This window comes from Ambystoma mexicanum, chromosome 9 (assembly GCF_040938575.1).
Source record: "Ambystoma mexicanum isolate Mex_15411 chromosome 9, UKY_AmexF1_1, whole genome shotgun sequence".
Classification (NCBI taxonomy): Eukaryota; Metazoa; Chordata; class Amphibia; order Caudata; family Ambystomatidae; genus Ambystoma; species Ambystoma mexicanum.
Window position 1 is genome coordinate 128,340,056 of NC_090931.1, and position 26,244 is coordinate 128,366,299.

Sequence of the window (26,244 nt, forward strand, 5' to 3'; positions counted from 1 at the left end):
CAGCAGACTGCCCCATTCTGGCTGTAGTGCCATTATGGAAATGTCGAAGGCTGAGCAAGCTGATTTTGCAATGTTAAAGCAAACTCTCATTTTAAAGTTTGGGAAGACTCCGGCCCAATATTTGAAACGATTCAGAGAGTATAAGAAAAAGAAAGGTGGTACTTGGGTATCTTATGTCACTGAATCCTTGAAAAACTTAACTGGCTGGGTCGAAGGTTATAAGGTTTCTACCTTCGAAGGCATGATAAATCTTGTCATGCTGGAACACATTTTTGCATCTTCCCCGGAGCTTAAGCAGCATTTGGCCGATTCGAATGAGATAGATCCTAAGAAGCTGGCCATTGCAGCAGACTTATGGGTGTCACATCGAGTGTCCCATAAGGACAAAACTCATCCTGGTAAGCAGGAGGAAGGGAAAAAGTCCAAAGATAAGGAGGGTGGAGAATCTGATAAATCTTCTTCTCAAAAGGGCCACAAAAAGAAAAATAAGGATAAGACACAAGAGAACTCACAGGGTAGTGGAGGTCAGCCTCCAAAACAGAACTCTGGTTACAATAAGCCTCCCTATGTAAACAGACCCAGTGGATCTTGTTTTGCTTGTGGAGCAACTGACCACGAGAAGGGGGTTCCCCGGTGTAAGGTTAGACCTTTGGGGGTCCACTCCGCTAATCTGGCCTTCTCCTCCTACGAGGAAGAAGAGATTACAGGAGCATCCTTCTCCTCAGACTCATTTCCCAGCGGGATAGAGGCTGAGGTAGTTTTAGTTTCCCTGGGTTCCTGTGAGCCTAAAGTCGCAGAGGCTTATGCTAGGATTCCAGATAATACCAAGCACTACTTTAAAGACAGTGTGCTGATCAATGGAGTAGATACTCCAGCTCTTAGGGATAGTGGGTGCAGTCGAACTGTAGGGGATTCTCCCTTGGTAGACTCAGAGGAAGTTGCCAGAGCTACTCTGATGCCCACTAAGTTGGCTGACGGCCCAATCCGTATGTTCCCAGTAATACCTGTAAATCTTACTTTAAATGGTCCAGCAGTCAGGATTCAAGTGAGCATTCAGAGAAACGTCCCAGGAAAGGTCTTTTTAGGTAATGATCTCAGAGCTTTAGGGCACATAGGAGACACTGCCGAAAGACCCTACACATGGTCTCAAGCCCGGGCAGCATTGGCCAAGACCAATACGCCACCCCAGCCGAAGGGGAAACCCAAGGCGAAAGGAGTCAACAAGTCAAGACGAGGGAAAGAGAATATTCCCCCGAGCTCGCCTACCACTGCGGTGGAGGAAGTTGGTCAATCGCCCGGGCCTGACGAGGAGGTGGCGATGCCTGAAGTATTTGACCCCAACGATCATCCTGAACTAAAAGACTTGTTAGTAGAAGGTGGTCCTGATTAAGGCCAACGTTGAGTGCCCATCTCTGGAAGGCTTAAGGAGACAGTGCTGCTCCCATCTTGAGGGTGAACCTCCTGGGACGCATAGGATTTATTGGGAAGGTGGACTCTTGTATAGTAAGCCCACAGAGTCTACAGAAGGAGACCATAGGAGGTTGGTGGTTCCCCTTGCTGTTAGGCCCTTCCTCCCGCAGTTGGCGCATGAAGTGCCCCTTGCTGGTCACCTTGGTATTAAGAGGACCAAGCAAAGGTTATCCATGCACTTCTACTGGCCCAAGATGGGGGTGCAAGTAGAAAGTCACTGCAGGAGTTGTGCCTCCTGCCAGTTATCTGGTAAGGTTGGCTCGACAATCCAAGCTCCGTTGGTACCGCTCCCAGTTGTGGGGGTACCATTCGAAAGGGTAGGGATCGACATCGTTGGTCCCCTTAACCCGCAAACATCCTCAGGCAATAGGTTTATCCTGGTGCTGGTCGACCATGCAACCAGATATCCTGAGGCCATCCCATTGAAAACTGTAACTGCCAATTCAGTTGCAAAAGCTTTACTTGGCATATTTACTAGGGTTGGCTTCCCTAAAGAAGTTGTGTCGGATCGTGGCAGCAACTTTATGTCGAAGTATATTCAGGCTATGTGGAAAGAATGTGGGGTCACCTACAAGTTCTCTTCTGCATACCACCCCCCAGACCAATGGTCTGGTGGAACGTTTCAACAGAACGTTAAAGAGCATGATTGGGGCTCTGGAGGAACCTCAGAGAAGAAAATGGGATCTTCTTTTACCATGCTTACTGTTTGCCTACCGAGAGGTACCACAGGAGGGTTTTGGCTTCAGCCCCTTCGAACTTCTGTTCGGTAATCCTGTAAGGGGACCCTTAGCCATAGTCAAAGAGGGATGGGAGATGCCCACTCCCCCTGTTAATACCAACGTAGTTGATTATGTGCTAGGGCTCAGAAAACGGATGGTACTTCTGATGGGCTTGGCTAGTGATAAATTGAAGGCAGGACAAGCGCTGGTGAAACATTGGTACGACCAGAAAGCTTCCCTCATCAACTTTACACCTGGTCAGCAAGTCCTGATTATGAATCCCATAAGGCCTCGAGCTTTACAGGACAAATGGTCAGGCCCTTACACAGTGGTGGAGCCCCTCGGTGAGGTTAACTATTTAGTGGACCTTGGAAGGCCTGGACAGGCTCCACAAGTGTTTCACGTGAATAGGCTGAAGGCTTTCGTCCCAAGAGTCGAAATCGCAGCATTGCTACTGGCTTCAGATGTTGAGGAAGAGGAGTCTGAACCTCTCCCCGACCTGTTCCAAAGCGGTCCTTCAGATAGCTCCTTTGAGGGTGTCCGAGTGGCCCCTCACCTGACTTCTGCTCAGCAGGCTGAGGTGAAAAGTTTGCTTAGGCAGTTTTCCCCCCTGTTTTCACAGTCGCCTGGTTTGACACCTTGGTGCAAACATAACATAGACACAGGAGACAGTGTACCTGCCAAAAGTAGGGGATACAGGATGTCAGACAAAGTACGGTCTTATATTAAGACCGAGGTCAACAAAATGTTAGACCTTGGGGTGATTGAACTCTCTAGTAGTCCTTGGTCCAGCCCTGTGGTTTTGGTTCCAAAGGCAGGCACTTCTGAATTGAGGTTCTGCGTGGATTACAGGGCTCTGAATGCTGTCACCAAGACAGATGCACACCCCTTGCCTCAAACAGATGAGCTGGTGGATACTTTGGGTGCCTCCAAGTACCTCAGCACGCTTGACCTCACTGCTGGCTATTGGCAAATAGCTTTAGCAGAACATGCCAAGGAGAAGACAGCGTTTTCTACTCCAGACGGCCTTTACCAATTCCGGGTAATGCCGTTCGGGTTGAAGAATGCACCTGCCACTTTCCAGAGGCTTGTGAATCATGTGTTGAATGGGGTGGACGAATTCTGTCTTGCATATCTGGACGATATAGCAGTTTTCAGCAGTGCCACCTGGGAAGACCATGTGAAACACCTCGGGATTGTGCTCCAGGCTCTTCAGAAAGCACACTTGACCATAAAGGCTAGTAAATGCCAGATTGGACAAGGCTCAGTGGTTTACCTTGGACATGAAGTAGGTGGAGGGAGGATACAGCCTCTTCCCAGTAAAGTACAAGCAGTACAAGACTGGCCTACCCCCACTACACAAACCCAAGTGAGAGCCTTCTTAGGACTCACGGGGTATTACCGCAATTTCGTGGCAGACTATGGCACCATAGCTGCCCCTCTGACTGCCCTCACAACTCCGAAGAAACCCAAGAAGGTAACTTGGACCGACGAGTGTGAGAAGGCCTTCAACGGCTTAAAAGACTCCTTGTGCCAGGCCCCTGTCCTCAGGGCCCTTGCTTATCAAAGACCTTTTATCGTGCAGACGGACGCCTCTGACACTGGGATAGGAGCTGTACTATCACAAGTAGATGAGAAGGGTAAGGAACACCCTATTGGTTTTATTAGTCGCCAGCTTAAGGACAGAGAGCTCAGATGGTCCACGGTAGAGAAAGAATGTTTCTCTGTTGTGTGGGCCCTACGGAAGCTGAGGCCCTACCTCTATGGGACCCACTTCACTGTGCAAACTGACCATAAGCCCTTTAAGTGGCTAATGAACATGAAGGGGGAGAATCCAAAGTTGCTTAGGTGGTCCATAAGTCTACAAGGCTTCGACTTCACTATTGAGCATAGGCCAGGTGTCCAACATAGCAATGCTGATGGGTTGTCCAGAATGTTTAACCGACCTGAACAAGAGACTCATCCAGGGGTGGATTAGTTCCCCCTGTCCATAGTCTGGGAGGGGCGAGTGTTAGAAAAGATTTCGTAATTGTAGGTAATTTTCCTTCCATGTGGCAACCCCTAAACTTTTTTCTGTTGTTTTTCACCTTGTTCTCGACTTTGCCAGAGAAGTGCAGCCTTCTGCCGCACTCCTCTGGGCTTTCGCTCCATTCTTACGGGGAAACTGACATGCCCTTAAGACAGTCAGTACCAGGAAACGCTGTTTTCCGTAGTTTCTTTTATCATGTTGCGGCTTTCGTGCAACATGACACAAGAGGGCACTGTAAGCTAAGTTACTGCTCTCTTGGGTCTCTAGCCTTCTACAGGCCCTAGATACTCGTTTAGGATTGTAACTGATCGGTGCAAGTGATTCACGGATGGGAATGGTGGCAGCGATCGTTTCTTGTGTTTTGAGCTTCTTTTGGCATTCTAAGTGCGTTTCTCGCGCTTAACCCAAAATGGTGGCCTGGCTCCCAAAATGGCCAGACCACGAGGCTCCTTTGTCCTGTCCGCTGACCGTCTTGCTCCCTTCACCTTCCCCAGGTCGAGCCTACCCAGGGCCTTCCTTATTTGGGCATGTACTTTCCCACGAAACACGGATGCTTTCGCGGGCTTCTACATGTCTTGTGTGTGCCTCCAGGATGTGGGCTGGGATGTCTGGTCCCAATACACATCCTGGGTGCCAGAGAGTCTAGGGTGGTGTGAATGCCTGGTACCACCGTGGTCCGTGATACGTCCACGAATGGTGTGAGTGTTGATGAGCGGATCTCCCATTGGGTCCCCTCCGTTTTGGCGCGAAGGGAACCGTGGATAAGAGGGGGCTGGAAACACCACTACCATGTCGATCTCCTGAGTTCTCACGAACGAAGGAATACAGGAGCCAAGTATCCTGCAACCAAGAGGCTGAACCGAGGAATCGCTGGTGACCCGCTGAAGGACTGCTCCTCTGCACTGCTGTCGCCTTGTGAAACCCTTTTCACCTTTGATTGAACCAGAAGGCCTGTACTGGTACTTCGACCCTTGGAATAGCGGGAACAGCTATTCTCGGCATCTTCACAATCTCCTGCTAGTAAGCCTTCGGAAGCGTCTCTGGGCCATCCAGCTGACTGACCAGCCTACACAGGAGTCTTGCTCTGTAACCGCCGCCAGGTTGTGTAGTATTTCGAGTCCTTGTCACTCTCACACGATTCGTACACTTGGCGTTACCAGGTCTGAAGTGAGAAGTGTACATTTGGCTCAGATACACACGGCCGCTCGGTTGCCTTGCTGTGGTAACAAACTGTGCGGGTTCCTTCGTTTGGGACGTCTTTTACTCAACTCTGCTGCTGCAGACTCAACACGACGACGAGACGTCCCCTGCTCTTCTGAACCTGCCAGCGACTGAAACTGACGCGGAGAAGCCTGGGTCTGCTTGCATCGGGGACCGGTGAGTAGCATAGCTAGGAACTGGTCGTCCTCCTGAAGGAGCCCATAGCTTTTCCCCGCTGTGTCAAAACAGCACGCCTTTCCGTACTCGCGCTCTGCTTCTGCCCACAGTGGAGGCTGCGCTTGAGTTGCGGAACACTGTTCTTCTTCATTTGTGCACTAAACTGAACTGCCCGATTTCCCTCGAAGAGACTCCCCTTTTGCCCGCTGGCACCAGCGTGTGCAGATACTTTTGAGCACAAGGCTCCACTCTTCGTAGGGCTCGGACTTCCTTTTAGTTAGGTGCCTCTGAAGGCGGACTGGGTCTAAGCATTATTTCGCACTGCCCGTTTTCCTTCCCTTTTAGGTGGACTACACATTTTGTGCATCTAACGCTTGAGACTTGTTGTATTTGTATATATATTGTATTGGTATGGTATGTGTTGGTTTACTAGAGTTGTATTGTGATTTCTCGCTACGGTCATTGTTTTAAAGGCCTTGGAATAAATGTGTATATATTTTTAATATATCACCTGTTTGGAGTAGTTTGTAAGTGTCCTTGCTTTGTGTGCTCATTGCGGGCTTTCAGTCACCCTCACCCCTCTTGAGACCTAATCTTGACCGCCGCGATCGCTACCTTGATTGGTCTGGCTTGTCCAGAGGTTACCCTGTTCCAAGTAATTAGGTTGGCCTTCTGAACTTCTGCGCCACCAGGACAGAGTTCAGAAATCCGTCTTAACAGGCGTTATTGCAGGGGGTAGTTCAACCTCGGGGAGAGGGCCGCCTGGTTTCGCGAATTTACAGTACTCTCATGGCAGATATACCATGGGAGGGGAAGGCGCCAAGACGGTGGTGGGAAAGGGACCTTGGCAGGGCTATAGCAGATGAGAATTAAACATACGTGTTAGGTCAAACCCAGAGGGTGTCATTAAATTCCAAATTCAAGATAATACACTTTAATTTCCTACATCAGGTCTATCATACCCCAGCCAGGCCACACAGGCATTTTTCTTCTACCACGGAATCCTGTGTCAGGCGTGGGGTTACTCCAGCAGGATTTCTTCATTTGGCCTGGGAGTGCACGCAGGTTTCTCACTTCTGGAGAAAGTCTCTTTGATTATTGGAGCCGAATCCTGTGCTCTCGCTCCTGAGATGCACGAGGTCCAGGCCTCAGGCAATGAAGCGTCTGGCAGGGCTGCTATTGGTGGTGGCTCGCAGAAGGGTGGCCATGGCCTGCGGGGAAGGGCTCTCCTCCCAGTGTGCAGGGGTGGCTGCAGGAGGTGGCATACTGTCATGGCATGGAGACTGCATTTATTTCAACTTTGCCACTTCATGCCTGGCTGCTGGAGGAGTGGGCTCTGTATGTACAATACTTGATCACAGCAGTTGACTGAGAACGTGCGATGGAATTGTGGGCAACTTCTATGTACTATGCCCTGCTGATATACACAGTATTATGTTTAGGGTGGGTTGGATCGGACTCCTTGTGTGTTTATGTTGTTCATGCAAAATGTAAAATAAAGTTTTTGGGTTTTTTTAAACATTCAGAGCGCGCAAGTGTGGCGCAGACCTTTTAGAAAGCTGGAAAACATTCTTACATATTGGAAACAAAACTTGGGGGAAGGGAACCCCGAGCACTTGGGAACTTTACATTTGAATCCTGTTTTTTCTTTTATTCAAACTGTTTATACTTGGGGAAGGGAGCTGAAAGAAAGCTGCGAGCTGGACAGACCTCTGAACTTTATGTTGAACACTGTTGTTGGTTGCCAACATCCCTACACATTGTATAGATTAGTTGTGAGGGCAAGTATAGGTTTTGGATACAGACAGACTTAAGTTGAACTCTTGGACTTTGCTTAGTTTTGGTTTGGTAGGGAAATCCCACCATAGACTAGGGCAGGATAGGCGTTTTTCCATCCTGACTTAGAAGTTAATAAACTTTTGTTGTTTATTCAGAATCTGTTGTCTGTGTCTTACTCCAAGATGCCCTCACAGTAGCAACAGGGCTTTGAGGGGGCTTAAGGCTTAGCAGAGTTTCCCCTACACCCCCCAACAGCCTCACATCCCATGTCCTTCATGGTGGGCGAGAAAGGGCAAGAAGTCAAGCAATTTGTGGAATGGTGGTAGGAATGGGGTCTAGGAGGGCATCTCCTGAGCACAAGAGCAGTGTGCCGTCCCAAGGACAAAGGCACAACCAGTGTACCTGGTGGAGACACGATGGGCAAGGGCCCTGGGGCAAGAGGTAGTGGGGTCCAAAACAATTGAGCTGGCTTACTCAGTCAAGGCCCATGCCCCAGGCAAGTCCACTTGTCCACCAAATGTTGCAGAATTGTATTATTAGTTTTGCCATTCGACGGCGGCTGCACCTATAAGGTGAAACGATTGCTTTAGGAGTACAGTTAGTGAGAAATGGTATATGAGGGACAACGCTTGTAGTTGCTGTTTGGTTATTTACCCACCCATTGATATGATATGGCATTTATAACGCACCTGTACACAGGTGTTTCTAGGCAAATATTACCTGCTCAGGACCAAGGTAATCCCTATGGCTATTCCCACCCACTTCTTGCCCCTTCACGCCCCCAAAACACCTCGTCATGGTATCTCTTTGAGGTACTTTTATCCAGCCATACCATCAAACGTTGTGCTCGAAGTGCCTTCTAGTGTTGTTTTCAAAGCAGTCTTCTGAGAGTCAATGACTTAATTGGCGCTGTAAACCCACCACTGGTGTAAAAGTGTCAACCAGGTCTGACTTCAGCCACTCGATTTATAAGCATTATGTGTGTCCTTCAAGTGTTGGCTTGTGTATAATTATTAGGCATTTGCCAGGCACTGCTATAATATTCCAAGGTACCCGCGCAATTTTTCAGATACTACCACCAATGGCCAATGAATAAGACTGGCAGTGCCCAGCAAATGATTTTCCCATGCCTATACAAAAGCCAAACCTATTGCCATTGCCAATTCTTGTTTTCACTCTTCTGTTTGGAGAGAACCATGGCCTACAGGCGACTGTCTCGGGCAAAGAGACAATTTAATCTGTGGTGTGACTGCAATATTTCTACATGCGAAGCAACACTACAGCAGGGACCAGAAAAAAGACATGGCTAGCAGCAGCTAAGCGCACGCACCCCCTCCGCTTTAGGGTTCTCTGCCTCTAGATGGCGAGGTCTGGCAAAAATCCAACTTCCACACTAGATGCAAACTAATACTTTTGCCCATCATATATGATCTGTAATGCTTCAAACAGAAAGCAAAACCTTCAAGTTGTAAAGCACTAGCCTGCCATAAAAAAGTCACTTGCCACCTCAATTAGATCATTCATTATTGCTATACATACACAGTGCAGACCATTTCTTACTCACCAAGAGGCACATTTCACTAGCCAAGCGCTAGTGGCAAGTGCAGGTTTTGCACCCTGCTTCGAATCTTTTCTAGATGTGCCAAAAACCTTATTTTTGTTTTAATATTAAGGGCTACATTGTCACCGGAATATTTGTATAGCAACAATCAGCTTGGTGAGTCAAAAGTAGCTCAGATGACTTCAGGCTCAGCACGCCCATCTAGGCTGCAAGGGGGAGCTAATAGCTCCCAGTTCCTTTACACGAGTATCAAGGCACACAGTTTCACGGAATCATTTCTAGGGGATCTCAGGTTTGGAGAGAAGGAGACTCTTAAGAAAGACCGGCTCTGAGCCCAGGTTTTCTGGTTGTACAGTTAGCAGCATGTTAAGCTTGACGCATCTTTAGTTTTTAAATCAACATACAATGTTGCTTGCATAGCTAAATGGCAAACGGGCAAAGCACTCTAAATGTCCAGATTGTACTTGTTGTGAGGGGAGGCAGTGTTAGCCAGCTATATGTAACCCCGCCCTCACAGGAAAGTGGTCATCGGACGGGTTGGAGCCAGGTGTGACTAGTGCCTGGGTTTCAAAAGCGACGCTTTTAGACGGGGCACAAAACGCTTTCCGGCCCTGCATGCTATGCTCCCACATATTAGCAGTACTCTTTACGAAGGGAGACTAAGCACGAACTCCCTGGAAGTGCTGCATATTTACACACACGTATCCAGAAGGAAAGCTACCGACCTGTTCCGAGCAAGGGTTGACAATGCCCCCCCCCTCCCATCTCATGTTTATGCCTCATTCAATGACTGCCAGACTAGGCAGGAATGGGGGCGTCAGTGTCGGCTGCACGGGGTCGCAGCCCCCTTTTATTCCCCTAAGGTAACGGTGGCTGTCAGCTTTCGGAAACCTCTGTCCCCCCACACTTCTGACCCGGCGTTGATCTCACCTCTGGAATGTAACCCGCGCCCAGTTTTCAAGCTCTCCGAAATGGCTGCAGGGCCCGCTGTTTCTATACTTCTGGTATACTTTCGCTTAAGGGCAATTTCCTTCCTTTCCTCCGGATAAGCAGAAGTTCACGCACGCTGCCTGCAGGCAGAACCAGCCTAGTCTTAAAGGGGAAGCGCACTAAAAACGTGCATACACGTCAACACGGCACGCTTTACTTATCCCACTGTGTAAATGCTAGCATTTTATAGCGCTTGAAAGCAAGGGCAGCTAGTCAATTGTGCACATTTTTTAACCTAGTGGTGGCAATGATGACGTGCACCGGTGGTCCAGAGGCCTACCGAGAAATCTCCAGAGTTCCCTATAGGCCAGTCCACCCCTGATAGTGATAGTCCAGAGGCCCACAGGGAAATCTCCAGAGTTCCCTATAGGCCAGTCCACCCCTGATAGTGATAGTCCAGAGGCCCACCGGGAAATCTCCAGAGTTCCCTATAGGCCAGTCCACCCGATAGTGATAGTTCAGAGGCCCACGGGGAAATCTCCAGAGTTCCCTATAGGCCAGTCCACCCCCGACAGTGATAGTCCAGAGGCCCACAGGGGAAATCTCCAGAGTTCCCTATAGGCCAGTCCACCCCTGATAGTGATAGTCCAGAGGCCCAGAGGGAAATCTCCAGAGTTCCCTATAGCCATATCACCCCTGATAGTGATAGTCCAGAGGCCCACAGGGAAATCTCCAGAGTTCCGTATAGGCCAGTCCACCCCTGATAGTGATAGTTCAGAGGCCCACCAGGAAATCTCCAGAGTTCCCTATAGGCCAGTCCACCCCTGATAGTGATAGTCCAGAGGCCCACGGGGAAATCTCCAGAGTTCCCTATAGGCCAGTCCACCCCCGATAGTGATAGTTCAGAGGCCCACCCCGATAGTGATAGTTCAGAGGCCCACCAGGAAATCTCCAGAGTTCCCTATAGGCCAGTTCAGAGGCCCACGGGGAAATCTCCAGTCCACCCCGCCACCGCATCATTTACGCCCAAAAAAGATGCAACCAATTCACAGAGAGCATATGAGTGCAACATGTAAAGGTCTTTTCTCGGCCTCTTTGCGCTTTTGCTCAATTTAGGGGTCCTTTCTGCACCTATTCACAAACAGCCAGGGCCGATCTTAGGCAGGGGCGACCTCTGCAGTTTTGGGTGAACAGTTATTTAAGGCAAGGTGAATGTTTGCTGGGAGGGTAGTGCCTTTCAAGAGTTCGTGAGGCAAATGGCTTATTGGGGTATCCGGTGATTCCATCGAAAGCAATGCATCGAAAGCAAAAGCATCGAATGCAAAAGCCTCGAATGCAAAAGCATCGAAAGCAAAAACATCGAATGCAAAAGCCTCGAAAAAAACATTTTGTTTTGTAGGTAAAGGATATTTTTTTATTAAAATGGGTTTTAAGGTGTAAAAAAACAGGGGTTGGGGGGTCCTCCGTCATTTAAAAAAATGGGGAACAATTAATTTTTTCAATGCATTTGTTTCAAGGCTTTTGCATTCAATGCTTTTGCATTCGATGCTATCACTATAAACCCTTTTTGGAGGGTTCAGGCAACCCCCCTGTGGCGTGGGACCCTCCCAAATCTGCTGCCCTTTTAAGAGGGGCAGTGTTATGTGTATCCCTCCCACGTGTATTGCCTTTTTAAGATGGGCCATGACTGTGGCATGGGCTGAGCTAATAAAAGGAGCCCCTGCAGGCACGCGACAGAACGGCTGCAGACTTCAAGAATGGAACGTCTCAGTCTGTGTCTCATTTAGGCCTGCAGGCCCACACCGTGTAAGCACGGACCTGCAGGCCATGGTGCCCCGCGGGGTCCTCTTGGAAGTAGGGTGGTCAGGGTCTGAACGAGATGGGCATGGTCGGCCCTGCCACTACCTAAGACCTGGTGTTCCTCAGCAACGCCCTGCTGCACTGGGCCTCCATCTATGGTACAGATGCAGAGGCATAGACAGGGTAGGGCCTGAGCGAGCAAGGCCCACCCAAGATCTGTAAATGCCCACTCAGCAGCACTGTGTGGGCATTTACAGATGTTAATGTCACTGCAGTGGGTCCAAGTACATTAGGTGCAGGCCCCACTTGTTAGACAATCCTGGCTACGCCTCTGTACAGATGTCCATAGCACCGAGGGGGCCGGATTGATGATAATAGCCGGCCCCCACAACACCCCCACCCCCATCTCAAGTGTGGGTGTGAAGTGAAAAAGAAGGCAAGGCAGGCATTAGTTCCCAGGTGAATCTCCAAAACACCCAGATAACAAAAAACATGCATAAAAAATTACTCAATAAACATCCGTCTAAGGCTCTTTCCAATTACAAGTATATGAGAGATTTTCACGGTGTAGCAAAAGCTTTCACAGACGGCATTGGTCCTGCAGGAAAGAAAAGATGAATTGAGGGTGATTATTTATTGACCCAGTAATGACCTCAGGGCACACTGTGCCGCCGGTAACCCTGCCTGCCCACTGCAGAGGCCCAGGAGAGGCAAAGGCTCCTACTAAGCACTGTGGTACCTACACAAGTGGTCTGTAGAGGTGGGCACTGTATTGGAATGGAGTCCTGGCTTTTTCACTCCCGCCTGTTTGTGGAGCAGCATTTGTGGGTTTGCATATGGTGGGTTCCCAGGGGAAATATGAGTCTTGCCCCCTTCCAAACACTCTTATGCTGTATCTCAGGTTCCAAGGTATTTGGAAAAGCTCCTCAATCAGGATTTCCACGGATTCTGGACATTGTCTGGGATCTGCGAGGAGAAGACCGGTGGGATATTTGGTCGACTAGAGTTGGTCTCTAATGGACTTCCATTTGGATGAATTAGTCAGTGGAGGGGGAGTTTTACAGCCTTCCCAACACCCTTGTTTATGTTGTTATTTGGAGCGAGTGCCATCTCTTTGGGCTAGGTGTTCCGGCAATGGTATGTGAAACTGGGGAGCCTTGGTTTAGCAGCCTTGGGTTAGTCGCTCATGGGCTTCCCTATGGATGGATAATTAATGGTGGGGTCCAGACTTGCAACCTTCCTTCCCCAACTCCTGTATGTTATCACACTTATATTTGTCACTAGACTGGGATCTGCTGGTAATAGCCTAATTTAAGGGGTCCATAAACAAAATATCACTGGCTCTTGCAAATATCCACATGTGTGTTGTAAGTTATGGAGTGTAATACCTCTCCGGGGGGATGAAGGACATTGGAGGGAAAAGTCCTGCGTAATGAGTTGCACATAACCTCACATTGCCTTAAAGGGGGCCTGACAAACCCTTTTGGTATTTGGCATGTTCCTGAGATCCTTGACCACTGGGCAAAGGCTGCCAAGGCACATGCCAATTCAGAGCTACCAGAAGACCCAAAGGCACCCGTGACACCTTCAGCCAGCTCTCGCTTTTTATCCTAGAGAACATCACCTACGGGTACTTGCAGGCCCATGCATACATGTGACTATCAAAACTACAAGACACAGGTTGCAAGAGCTGGTGCAAAAAAACCACAAAACACGTAGGACTGGATTAAGGTGTCACACTTGATATGGGGACAACCGGTAACCTTGAGACTAATGGGGGTTTCATAATAAGAAAAAAAAACTATTTATAAAGCTCTTTCGTGAAAGAGCTGTACTTAGAACATTTTGATATACAATGATGAGATGTCCGGAAATGAACCGGGAAAGAAAAGCTTTTTTCACCCCTCTGCTTGTAAACTCTTTTATGAACGACGAAGAAATATGGTGGAACCGTCTCATTACAGGAGCACAAACCAAATGGACAATAGCGACGGCTAAACTCCTGAGCGTTGCCATGGACAAGATAAAATCGTGTTTGAGCCCTTCGCCACTTCTACCAGAAAACATAGTCAAATGGAAAACTTTTACATCTGTATTTTGAACATTAGACGTCGCCTTATTCGAGGACCCTCTCTTATCGAAAGTGATCTTGTAAAAATCTAAAACGATCATATACAAGTAAATAAATAAATAAATAAATAAATAAATATATACACAATTATGCAAAAAAGGGTACAAATATAGTAAAAGGATGAACATGGCCAAAAGGTGGAGAGGGCATGTGTTAACAGAGTTATTCTTGTGTTCTTGTGTTCTTGTGTCCGGGAGGAATGGGGGTACAGACTCAGAGAAGGTATGGAAGTATGGTAGCGTTTTCAAAGAAAGCAGGGGATGTCAAGTAACACAGCGGAGCTGATAACATAAGTTTGTCAGTGAAGGAACAGACTTCCAAAGGGAGGCCAGTACTTTATCAATAAGTCCCCTTTATGGGGGCTTCGCAGGGTGGTAAGAGCCTGGGGTCCCAGGTTAATGCTGGGCCCCGGTGTGGCTACAACCAGGTGAAGCCACAGAACAGGTGATGCTGTTAATACCCTGGGGCTAACGCTAGGGGTGCGAACAGCAATATATTTATTTATTTATTGCATTTATAACACACGCAGAACCCGGACGCATCTCGAATTTGATTTATTGACTGCTTTATTTTGGTTAAAAAAAACATATAAGCAACAATATCAAATACAGCAATAAGAATAAAAGTCACATGTATAAACCTCTATTAAAAAGATAATGGACTTAAAACAATTCCACACAATTATGAATACATTATATGTAACAGAAAAAGATCTGAGTTACAAATATAAAATCACTGGAACATCATTTGCAGTATTTTTGCTGACAGTTCCAAGCCCTAGCTGCATAACCAGAAACTTCAAATACTCTTAATATTTTTTTTTTTAATTATTTTCATTTAGTTTATACAAACTTTTGAAAAACTTTTTCTTTCACATAAGATCAACATTCCATCTATCATCCTAAAATGTTCTTCATTAAAAACCTTATTAGTCTACTTCTCGAGGCTTGTTCTACCCCCATTTCCTCTGGCTTTGCGCCAACAGTTATTCTGTCTTATCGGTCTATTCGGAGTGGTTGGTCTCCTGACCTATAACTGTGCGGGCCGCTGTTTTAGGCAACCACTGGATTCATTTTTAGGCGCTTCTGCAGGAGCTCTAAAAATCGCATTACTGCAATCAACAGTCAAGTGTAGTTGTCTCCACCATTCTTCTTCAGACAGCGTCTGGTAATTTGTCATCATCTTTTCCATGCAACTATCACGTTGATCGTTTAGTTCAGTGCAGTTTAGAATGAGATGTTTTAAATGTTCATCTTTCTCCCCACAGAATCGGCATAGAGTGTTTCCCCTTGATATCACGCACCTGATTCCCAGAATTTCTTTTGCTTCTAGAATGTTTAGACGAAACATCAAGTAATGTTTTCTAAGGTGCTTGCACGGAGCCAGAGCCAGGTATTTCTGAAGAGTATTCCGTTTTTTTGCTTCTTTTGGTTGATTTATCATGGATTTTTGACAGGCTCTTCTCTCCCCAATTGTGATCCAGTTGAGATCCAGCAATTTTCTTTTTACAAAATCTGGATTATTCCATAATGTTGATTCATCCGTTCCTAGCTGTTTGAGGATTTCTCTACATTGCTGTTTCCAGTCTCTTAGGGCCGATTTTTTTTCACCTGTTTCGTTTCTCCATAGGATTTTAAATGGTGGTAAATTCGCTTCGTCGTGCATTTTCCTAAAGAGCAATAGCTTGTTCCATGTAATCCTTACGTTCAGGGTGGATATTCCTACTTCGTATAGGACACACGCAGTCGGTGTACTTTGTGGTATTTGGAGAACACGTGAATTTCACGAATTTTCTTCTGCATTACGATCCCTTGTGAGGTTAATTGTTTGCAGCTATTTAGAATTTTTTTTACCATTGGTTCGTCGTTTATGCTGGAGTTGATTATTGTGCCTAGGTATTTTGTAAATTGCACTTTTTCTAGCTTCTTCGATCCCACAAACCAACTTGATCTATACTTGCAAGATTTCTTTCCTCTTTTGTTCTCCAGGACTAGGATTTCTGATTTGGCTGCATTTATCTCTAGCCCGAGTGCTTCTGAATAGATCTTCAATGCAGACAATTTCCTCTGTAGACCGATTGGTGTACGATCCAAGATCACCATATCATCTGCATATAAGATGTGATGCAGTTGAAATCCATTGATGGTTGGCGGAAATGAAATCACGTTTGCCAGGGCTTTTCCCACTTCCGAGATGTAGAAGTTAAACAGGGTTGCCCCTAATAGGCAGCCCTGTTTCACTCCTCTTTCTGTGGGAACTGGATTTGACAGATTTCCTTCTTTGTCTAACCTTACTTGAATATGGGTGTCGGAGTAAAGTTCTTTAATGGCTGCAATTAAACTCTCGTCACAGCCTCTCTTTTTTAGATTACACCACAGGATTTCCCTGTTTACTCCATCAAACGCGTTTGCCATATCAATAAATGCCAGATAGATTTTCTGGCCTGATCGAATGGCATCTATTTTTAGTAGGTTTAGAATTAGGAGGTTTGTGCTGCAACCCACTCCCTTTACGAACCCAGATTGTCGCTCATCATAGATTTTTTCGTGATTAATCCACAGTGTGAGTTGTTTAAGGAGCTGAGTTGCAAACACTTTACCTATAACGTCAAGGAGGGCGATGGGGCGGTAGTTTGCTGGTTCAGACCGTAAGCCTTTCTTAAATATTGGGACAATGATTCCTGATTTCCAGGTTGCAGGGATCCTTCCTTCCTTTATTATCGCCTTGAACAGGATATCACAAAGTTCGGACCATTCATCGATGTTTTCTTTTAAGTCAGCATTCGAGAGGCCGTCGGGTCCAGCGGCTCTGGATGTGCTGCTGTTTAAAATTGAGGTTCGACTGCCCACTGTGTCTATTTGTAAGTCCCATGGAACTTTTGTATGGATCTCCACTGTACTTGGACCTTTCCTTTTTTTTAACAGATTTTTATAGTAGCACTCCCAATTCCTTTCCTTTACCATATTTGTTATGATCGCTTTTTCTGAGTTAGTTGATTCATTTATTAGGGCCCAGAATCCCCTAGAATTCCTTTGGTTCAATGCCTTTAGAATTATCTCGGCGTCATTTTGCTCCATTTTAGCTCTGTGTAACTTGTGCCAGTTGTTATATTGGTTTCTCACTTTTTTGGAATGGCTTTGGTTTGCTACTCCTTTAGTGGCATTGATCGATCTTAATGTTTTTCTCAACTCCCTTTTTTTTCCGCCACTTCTGGGTCGTACTTATGTTTGGAGAAATTTTGGTTCCTTAGACCATTCGTTTTTTTAGATTTATAAATTTCCAGAAAGTGCTGGTATTCGATTGCCTCAATCAGGCCTTGCTCCTGGGATCTTTGTAGTTGTTCAGATACCACCTTAATATCTGTTTTCTTTATCCTTAGTCTGTTATGCCCAGGTTCCACTGAGATATCACATCTCCATTGTTCCTTTTTTTCTACTTTTCTCCATTTCCATTCCATTGATGTAATATTATGATCACTTTGGATGTTTTAGTGACTGTAAAGGAGACTATTTCATGTAGTATGTTCTCTGAGACAAAGATATAGTCTAAGATAGATTGTTGAGTTCCTCTTTCCCAGGTCGGCTTTGCTGTTATGTCTCCTCTTGTTGCTCCGTTAAGCATTGATAAATTTCTATTTGCCATTTCTTCTAACCGACATTCATTTTTAAGTCTCGCCCCATTGGTCTTCTTTGTTTTTCGTTGGTCTAGGTCAATACATTTCCTATTAAAGTCTCCACATAGGATAATTACTGCCTTTGAATCTTCTATTTTAATTATGTCTATGGCTTCAATGATATCATCTTCGAGCTTTTGATTGAGCTTTGGAGTCGTGTTCCAGTATATATTTAATATATATAATTGGTCCATCGACTTCTCTGTGGGCTCTGTCTGTTCTAGGCAGACCTCCTGAAGGAAAACTGACAAGTTACGGGTCGATTTTATTCTTAGGCCACATGTTCTTTTAATTAAAGTTAGTTGTCCTGACATAGGCCGCCCTTTTTTTTGTTTTATAGCTGGTTTTATCACTACTTCGTAACCGTCCACACATGGTAAATTAGTGACCCATGTCTCTTGCAAACATATCAAGTCTGCCTTTTGTATCGTTTAAGGTGGAGATCCTAGGAGATGTGAAAATCCTCTGGTGTTCCACGAGGCTATCACCAGTGGCCCTACCTCGCCATAGCATTAGCTCCTCATTGTTGTGTTCAATGATTTTGCCAACCAAGACCATTTTTTCCTTTCATCCTCATCGGAGCTTACTTCCGGGGATTTAGAGTTCACTGGACCTGACTTTTCACGATTATCCACTGTTATTTTGATTTTCTTCTTCCTTATATCGTCGGGAGGACCTACTACTTCAGTCTCCAATTCGGGGTCTTTAGACTTGACATTGGACACATACTCTTGTATTACACTTTTTTCAGTTATTTTGATTGCCGCCTGATCTTTCTCATTTATTTTTTGTACTTTTGGTTCTTTTGTTTTTCCATCGTCGCTTCCCCTTAAGGCGTTGTCAACTTCGTACACTTGATATCCAACTTCCAGGAGTTGTCTCTCACTCATCATGACCAATTCTGCATCTTTTTTGTCATTGATGTGTAAGAGTACAAATTTCTGGTTCATCTCAGCCATGATTTTCACACTATCAATCCGAGCGCTCTTTATTGCTCTTAACACAGGGATTTTTTGGAATATCTGTAGAATGGTGTACCGATTTAGTGGGGTATCTCCTTTTTTCCGTCAATTTTCTCAACCAGTAATCTGTACTGGTGGTTTTTTCGTGTTGTTTTGGTGCCGACAATCAAATTAGAATTTCTTAACTTAGTGGATTCTTCAGCGTTCTCTCTAGGTGCTCCGCCTTCTCTTACGGATTGTTGTGGGTTTTCTTTCGGGAGCTCTATGCCGTGTATATTGTTCTCCTGCTCATCTAGTATGGGATTTTTTGCAGCTTCCCTGATCTTAGGTAAGTTTCCCTGCTTCAACATACTCTTCAACCTTTTCTCTTCTAAGGTGAGAAAGATTTGTGGCTCTTCCACCTTTTTTGTAGTTTTCTTTACTGTAAATTGAGTTTTTTTTGGTGTTGCTGGCCACGAAATCACACTTTTACTTAGCATTTCATCTTCTTTCTCTTTCTCGTATCCTTCCGTAGATGGTTTCTGCGGGCTTGCCTCAGACTCACGATCATCTTGCCCAGTATTACTGCCATTTTCGGTAGTTTTCACTACCCTATTGTCATCCTTATTTTCTTCAGCATCAGACACACTGTAAGTTGACATATTCAACAATTCCTCCTCATCGCCTTCTATGTCATCCGCATCCAGCTCAATTGTACTCTCTGTCAGTGACCTATTGTCTTCAATCAGGTTTTCTGGCTGTACTTTGTCGTCCACGTTTTGGATCTCATCGTCCTTTCTTTTTTTTTTCCCCTTCATTGTCGATAGTTCAGAATTATTTACAGTTATGTTCAATGCTTTAATGTTTCTGAAGAAGTTGGCAGAGCTACGAGGGTTCCTGTTCTTCTGTACTTGTTGATTCTTAGATTTTATTTTGCAATCATTTGAGTTTGATTTAACTAGTTTTGGTCTCTTCTCGTTGTTCACTCCTGAACAGATTTTCGGTTTTTCAAATATATCATACCACTCTCCCTCATTCTTTTTTGCTGGTTCAGTTGCAGGCTTACTTCCCAGATTTTTTGTATTTATGTCGATAGATTTAGACGTTTCAGGTAGATTGGGTGGTGGGAGAGCTTGCTCTTTATCTACTTCTTTTTCATTTTGCTGTTTACTTTTCTCGACCTCTTTTTCTCTAGGTTTCGTAGAGACAGTCAAGGCGTTTGTTTTCTGTGCGATCTCCACACCATTGCACTCCATCCTTCCACAGTCACTGTCATCATACCTAATTACGAGCTCCTTGTCATAACAGCAATTCTGTTGAGATACCCTTATCGCCGCTTCTTTCTTTTTTTTTTTCAGACGCTTGCTTGGTTACTCCAGATTTCTCGGGTAATTGTAATATCTCTAGGTTGATCACTGAGGTCTGGCTCGTTTGCACTGTTTTTGATTCTCGCGTTATGTTTGGATCTCTCCTTCCTTCTCGTTCTTTTTGTAGTAGCGTAAGCGCTTGCCTTGTCACTTCTGCTAGGAGTTTCTTATCTTCGGAGTTATTTCTTAGGGATTCTTTTAAAGCTGTTAGTGAGATATCATTCCCTCGTTTGGATACCACAATCTCAGAGGTCATTTCCTTAAGGTCTGACTCTAGTTTGATCATTTTAGAATTTAGTAGAGCGATTACAGTCATTTGGTCTCTGTAGTTCTCATTTAAGTTCTCGTACAGCTTCATCAGAGGTGCAACAGCTATTGTTGCGGCAGACATCAGAATTGGACTTAGCTTCGATATTATTGTTTCAACACAAGTCGCTGTTTCATCTTTATTGTTTGATCCCTTCAGGGGTATCTCTGTGGATTTCCGCCAATTTTCATTTCTCATTGTTGTTGTACCGTCTTCATCATCCGAATCCATGGATGGGATTAAGGAGGCACGTCGTTTGGGCCTTTTCGGTGATTGAGTCTCACCGGATGTATTTCTTCCCATACTTTTCTCTTCTCTTTGGCCTTTGAGTCTTTTCCTCAGACATCGGTCCTCACTTTCAGAGCTTTCTCTTCTGCGACTTCTCTTTTGAGACACTGTAATCTCTTCGTTTCTAGATTCAAATGCTGGTGAGTTTGTTTCTAAGGTCATTACTTCGTGGATACTCCTATGTTTAGGATAGTGTAGCTCTGCAAGTAGTGGACTTCCCTCGTTGGCGCTTATTTGAGATAGCCTTCGAGTTTACAGCAATTTTGCATTCATTTTTGCTAGATCTTTTATCACTTGGTCCACTATCCCAACGGAATTTCTTCTTTCTCCTGAATTTAGATTATTTTGTGGTAAAGTAGTTGGTAGTGTAGAGCTTTCCATCCATTCATTCGGAGGTGACTGCATCCTGGTACCCTCCGTTTTCTCTGGCGCAGTAAAATGTTCTTTTGTGTTTATTTGGCAAGGGAGCCCCTTGTATCTTGTAGTGATTTGATCAATTGTTCATCTGCTTTGCTCGTGGTTGCTGTCATTTCTATTTTGTTTAACTCTGGTTTATGCATCTCAGCTACCTTTGTCCAAACCAATAATTTTAGCGAAGAACACGATTTTAAATGCTCAACCTTGGCTGCCTCTCTTTGTATCTTCAGTAGGCTTATGTTCTTATCTTGTGTCAATTGGGCTGGGTTTCGTATTGAGTCCTCAGGCTTTTGCCCGAGGTGAGGGGTATTTGGCGATGGCTGGTCACTCAGAACCTGGTGTATCATAGCAGTGCAGACTTTGGCACTCTTTATTCCTAATTGGGTTCCTTCAGATTCGCTGTTCCTTCTATGTGCCTCGAACACCTGCATCTCTTTTTCAGTTTCCATGGTTGCTCTGGATTTTTTTCCATGTAATTCTGGGGATCCGATGTAATTTGCCCCTAGCCTCTCCCTGCAGTTCTCGGATAGGAGCTCTTTTTCAGTCTCAAGCTCATCTTTGGCTTCCTTCTCGATAGCCTCGTCCCGCTCATGGTCTTCGTCACTTTCAGAGTCACTTCCTAGATCAAGAGTATCCATCGAATCATTAGTGGTTCCTTCCCTTCTCAGCCACACCATTCCCGTATGTTCATGAGAGCCGATAGACCTGGGTACCTCAGTGCTGGAGTATTGCTGCTGCCCAGTAGTGACGGCGTTGGATGCCATCCTTGGACCGTTAACTTGGGAAGTGACGCTCTTACTAACCATAGTAGCGACTACAGGGGCATTTGAAGAAGCAAAGGACTGATTAAAAGCTCTCTCCTTGTCAATAGGATTTCCTATGGTAATGGGCATCGCTTTCAGACCTCGCTTCGCTTGCGCACGTGTGTTAGCTTTGTTCGTAGTCCCCCTCATTGCTGCTGACATTATCGAGCAGTTCAGTTCTTAGAGCAACTAGCGAGCACCAGGTGTGACTTACAGTACTTGTTTTATATCACGCTGCACAAGCTTTTGTCAAGGACCTTTGGACAATGTAGATTGGACTTACCTTTGGCTTAAGTTCGGGATCAAAGAGGGAATACCTCCACAGTCTCCCTTTCCCTAGTCTCCAGTCGCGCCGTCGGCGCCAAACAGCCGCACAACAGCCACCGCCCTCCACCCCTGCCGGGCTTGACGCCGCGAGGGTGAAAGCGAATGCCTTTTCTATATGGTGTGGGTCACGTGACTCCTCACGTGAGCAGTACCAAGGCTCCGCCCCTTCCTGGGAACGAAGCAACACGCTTTCGTGGATCTCCGGTGGGTAAAAAAGAAAGTCCTCACTCAGGCAGCAAAGGCAACGCACCGCTCGCCTGAAAGCGAATGCCTTTTCTATGTGGTGTAGGTCACGTGACTCCTCACGTGAGCAGTACCAAGGCTCCGCCCCCTCCTGGGAACGAAGCAACACGCTTTCGTGGATCTCCGGTGGGTAAAAAAGAAAGTCCTCACTCAGGCAGCAAAGGCAACGTTAATAACAAATGGTATTTTGAATACCGCCTGCTTTTTAAAGTTATTACACATATTTTTATTGAGAGCCCGAATTACATTTGCTAAAGTATCCTATTAATTGTGGGCTAAGGGCAGTGCCCCGCTTCACTTTTCCGGGCTCCGAACACACTTTAAAGCGTTTTCGCTCTAGTTAGACCATAAGTTTGCAAGATGAAGTGAAGGTCAAACGGCTTTCACTTAACAGAGCCAATCCCTCTTCCCAGGCGCTGAAACACTTAATATACAGTTAGGAATTTTACAAAACTCCAAGGCCTCTTTTACAGTGTAAACATTGTTTGCTTTTAATACCGGGACCAGCCATCTCCGTCTTAGATTCATTAAGATGGGGCAAAAAAATGAAACATTATGTGTCCTCGTTTTCTGCCTTGCACATCGGACAGTACTGGGTATCCTGATTCAACCAATACCTGTTGTAAAAATGTCGTGGAAGAATACTCAGTCGCAGCTTAATATACAGATTTCTTGGTCCTAGTAGGGCGATCTAAGAAAGATCCTGCTCGAGGCCTAAATCTAGATCAATTCTTACGTATTTTTCAAGCAAGCCTCTCGTTTCTGCACAAAGAATCCATTAAAACCCAGACCTAATAAAAACAAAATAAAAAAAAAAGTTATCTTCCTGGAATCTGCGGTAACTGGGCATTGGGGATTATTCCAGAAAGAGCCTAAACCAATCTTAAGTACCCCATTCTTGACATGGTTAAACCATGCCCAGGGTTTAATACGATCATGTGTAAGAACGTCCAAATATTGCCCCCTTATAAGACTTAATTTCTGTGCATGTCCATAACTTAACCGAAAGTAAGGTTGGTTTCAGCTGTGCATGATAATTAACGCTGTTCTGTCCTAGTTCCATGGTGTCCGCAATACCTAGGGCACCCCAATAACGTGATAAAAACGTGTTTTCACTAACTTTCATTTTTGCCGTTACACAGTGCCTCCAGAGTCCGGCTGCGTACTTTTATTCATGTGTTTATTTTGACACTTATATAGCGCACCGAGCCGAAGGTATCTGGGCGCTTGCACTTAAGAGGTTGGCTACAGGTATTGCTTAGGTAGTCGGTTTCATATAAGTTACAGTGGTTACAAAGTGCAAGTGCTTAGTAGTCAAGTCAGGTGGGTTACATAGTATAGATACGGCATGTGGGCAGCACAACGCTGCAGAGGTCTAATGAGGTTTAATGAGGTAGTTACATTGTATAGGCACGGCATGTAGGCAGCGCAACGGTGCAGAGGTTTAATGAGGTAGTTACATTGTATAGGCACGGCATGTAGGTAGCGCAACGCTGCAGAGGTCTAATGAGGTAGTTACATTGTATAGGCACGGCATGTAGGCAGCGCAAGGCTGCAGAGGTCTAATGAGGTATTTACATTGTATAGGCACGGCATGTGGGCAGCACAACGCTGCAGAGGTCTAATGAGGTAGTTACATAGTATAGACACGGCATGTGGGCAGCACAACGCTGCAGAGGTCTAATGAGGTAGTTACATAGTATAGACACGGCATGTGGGCAGCACAACGCTGCAGAGGTCTAATGAGGTAGTTGCATTGTATAGGCACGGCATGTGGGCAGCGTAAGGCTGCAGAGGTCTAATGAGGTAGTTACATTGTATAGGCACGGCTGCAAGTACAAATGATGTAGTTACATCATTGCTAAGGAACAATTCGGTCAGGACAAGAGTAGAACATACGTGTGTCATATTGTGGTTACATTGTTGCAGGTTGGGTACGGTAAACAGGTAGTATAGTTTGGAGAAGTCTTGCCTGCGAGAGTAGGGGGCTACCTCAGACATAAAGTTGCGAGTGGGAGAGAAACAATACATGCATAGTTGTTATTAGCGGGTTGTACAGGCAACACTCTGTGGGGACATAGTACAATACCGCCGATTGGGTTTGCACCCTATGAACCTCTTTAGTAACGTAAACTGCAGTGCCCCCAAACATTTTAGAAAAGCTTAATAGTGCCCCTGCGCGTCTGATCAGAATCAGATCACTCTTTTGTAATTGGGAGTTCCAGTCCGCTTTGTCAATGACCTGTACACCCAAGTAATCATTTGTGCAAATCAACAGGTCACGACACAAATGCATCCTCACCTAGCATGGCCGCCATGAAAATGGAGGTTGGGTCTACATGTGGAGCCCGTCTTCCATTTCCATGGTGGGCTTGGGTGGAAGCGAGTGGTGGCACCGCAGTAGTTGAGTGGGGGCGGTGAGGGACGGGTGGAGGCTGGCGGGGGGTTGGGGAGAGCAGGGAGTGGGAGTGAAGATGGCCAGCTGGTGCCTCCACTGCTCGGGTTTCTCTGTAGCCAGGCTTATATAGTTGGGTTCAGTCCAGGTTTTGAGCAAACTGGTTGATTGACGCACCTGTTGAAGGTGCTAATATGTGATCATTCTGTCTTCTTTTGTGCACTGGGTGGATCCCCTGTCCTCTACATAGACATCACAACCATAGCCATCTACATCCATAGACAAATGCATCACCCAAAACGCCCCTACCTACCTGAATGACTGTCTCACTCGAAAAACATCAACCAGACTCCTCAGGTCAAACACTAGCACCCACTTACTCATCCCCCGCGTCAAGAAGTTTAGAACAGGAGATTCCAGTTTCCCTGTAGCAGGACCCAGATTATGGAATTCACTCCCCACAAACATTAGCAATGAGCCTTGCCATATCCACTTCAAGAAACTCCTAAAAGCCTGGCTATTTAAATTTGTTTAACCTATTTGTATTAAGATGCATCTATAACCATAAGGCGGATGCAACTGTGTTTGCTGTAACTCTAAATGTATAACTCTATTTCTGTAAATGTTCACATTTTGCCATTCTGATTTCTCTTTAATTACAATGCCATTTTTTGCTTTAAGCGCCTACTTACTTCTCTGTAACCAGCAAGCACTACTAAAATTATGTAACGTTTGCCGCGTTACCTCCGGGTTTGTGTGTATTAACAAATGCAATAAATAAATTAAATAAATATTAAATCACTCCCACCACCACTTAATAACCTGCCCTATACTGCCCTGGGCAATGGAGCGAGCGAGAATGCTCCCGAATGTGTTTTCAAAAGCCGTCTGAGTGATCTAACAGGGTTAGCCCAGTTTTACATGATTCATAGAATGGCTCAGTGCCCATTCTGGTAATAGCCTTTCACTAATGGCACCATAGGTTATTGCAGGGCCTAAACCAAGAAATAACCTGGCTTCTGAATGGCCTTTCACAAACAAAACCTGAGGACAAGGCGTAACATTCATTAAAGGTGATTGAATGTCACTGCACAAACACACAGGTAGACGCGGTAAAATATGCCTTTTGTATTTTGACGAAGTCCCCCACCTGTGCCTGCAGGGTTGGATATGCTAGTGATGGGGGCAGGGAGCCACAATCTGTTGTGTGATTCTAGGTCCTGAGGAGGTACACGAAGGATCCCCTGGACGACCCCATTTTGCTCCAGGACTAAGGCAGAGGACTGTCACAAATGAAAGATTTTTAATACCCCTGTTCCTTTAAGAAATACTTATATGGTGAGCAAGCGCCTACACACTGGGAACCCTTTAGGATGTGGGCCACCGCCACGACAGCCTTGGACAAATCAAATACCCTGAAGTCTTATGAGAATGGAAGAGGTCCTGGCAGGCCCGGCTCCAGGAATTTTCATCTGGGTGGGCCAGGGTTCTGACCAGGGGGGCCCACATTTCATTGGGTGTGGGTCTAGGAGTACCCTAATCAAAGTGCTGGCGTGAATCCAGATTTCCCATTTGCACTGCTCTATAAAAAACAGTAGATTGCAAAAGAGAAGCAAGGCAAATAGTGTTGCAACTTCAATCTACCTATCTTCCCTTCCCATCTGCTCTCCCCTTTCTGTTATATCTG

The 26,244-nt window shown here is 45.8% G+C and overlaps 1 protein-coding gene across 2 annotated transcripts in view; it reads right to left on the bottom strand.

Moving 5' to 3' along the window:
* Window positions 1-26,244, bottom strand: part of LOC138487733 (uncharacterized) — a 119,159-nt gene that overhangs the window by 23,064 nt on the left and 69,851 nt on the right. The window contains exon 1 of one of the 2 annotated variants that reach the window (XM_069614280.1): window positions 9,866-9,996. The exons of the other annotated variant lie outside the window; for it this stretch is intronic. The gene's annotated coding sequence lies outside the window, so the exon portion shown is untranslated. Of the gene's footprint in view, window positions 1-9,865; window positions 9,997-26,244 lie in introns of those variants that run through there. 2 annotated transcript variants of the gene reach the window in all.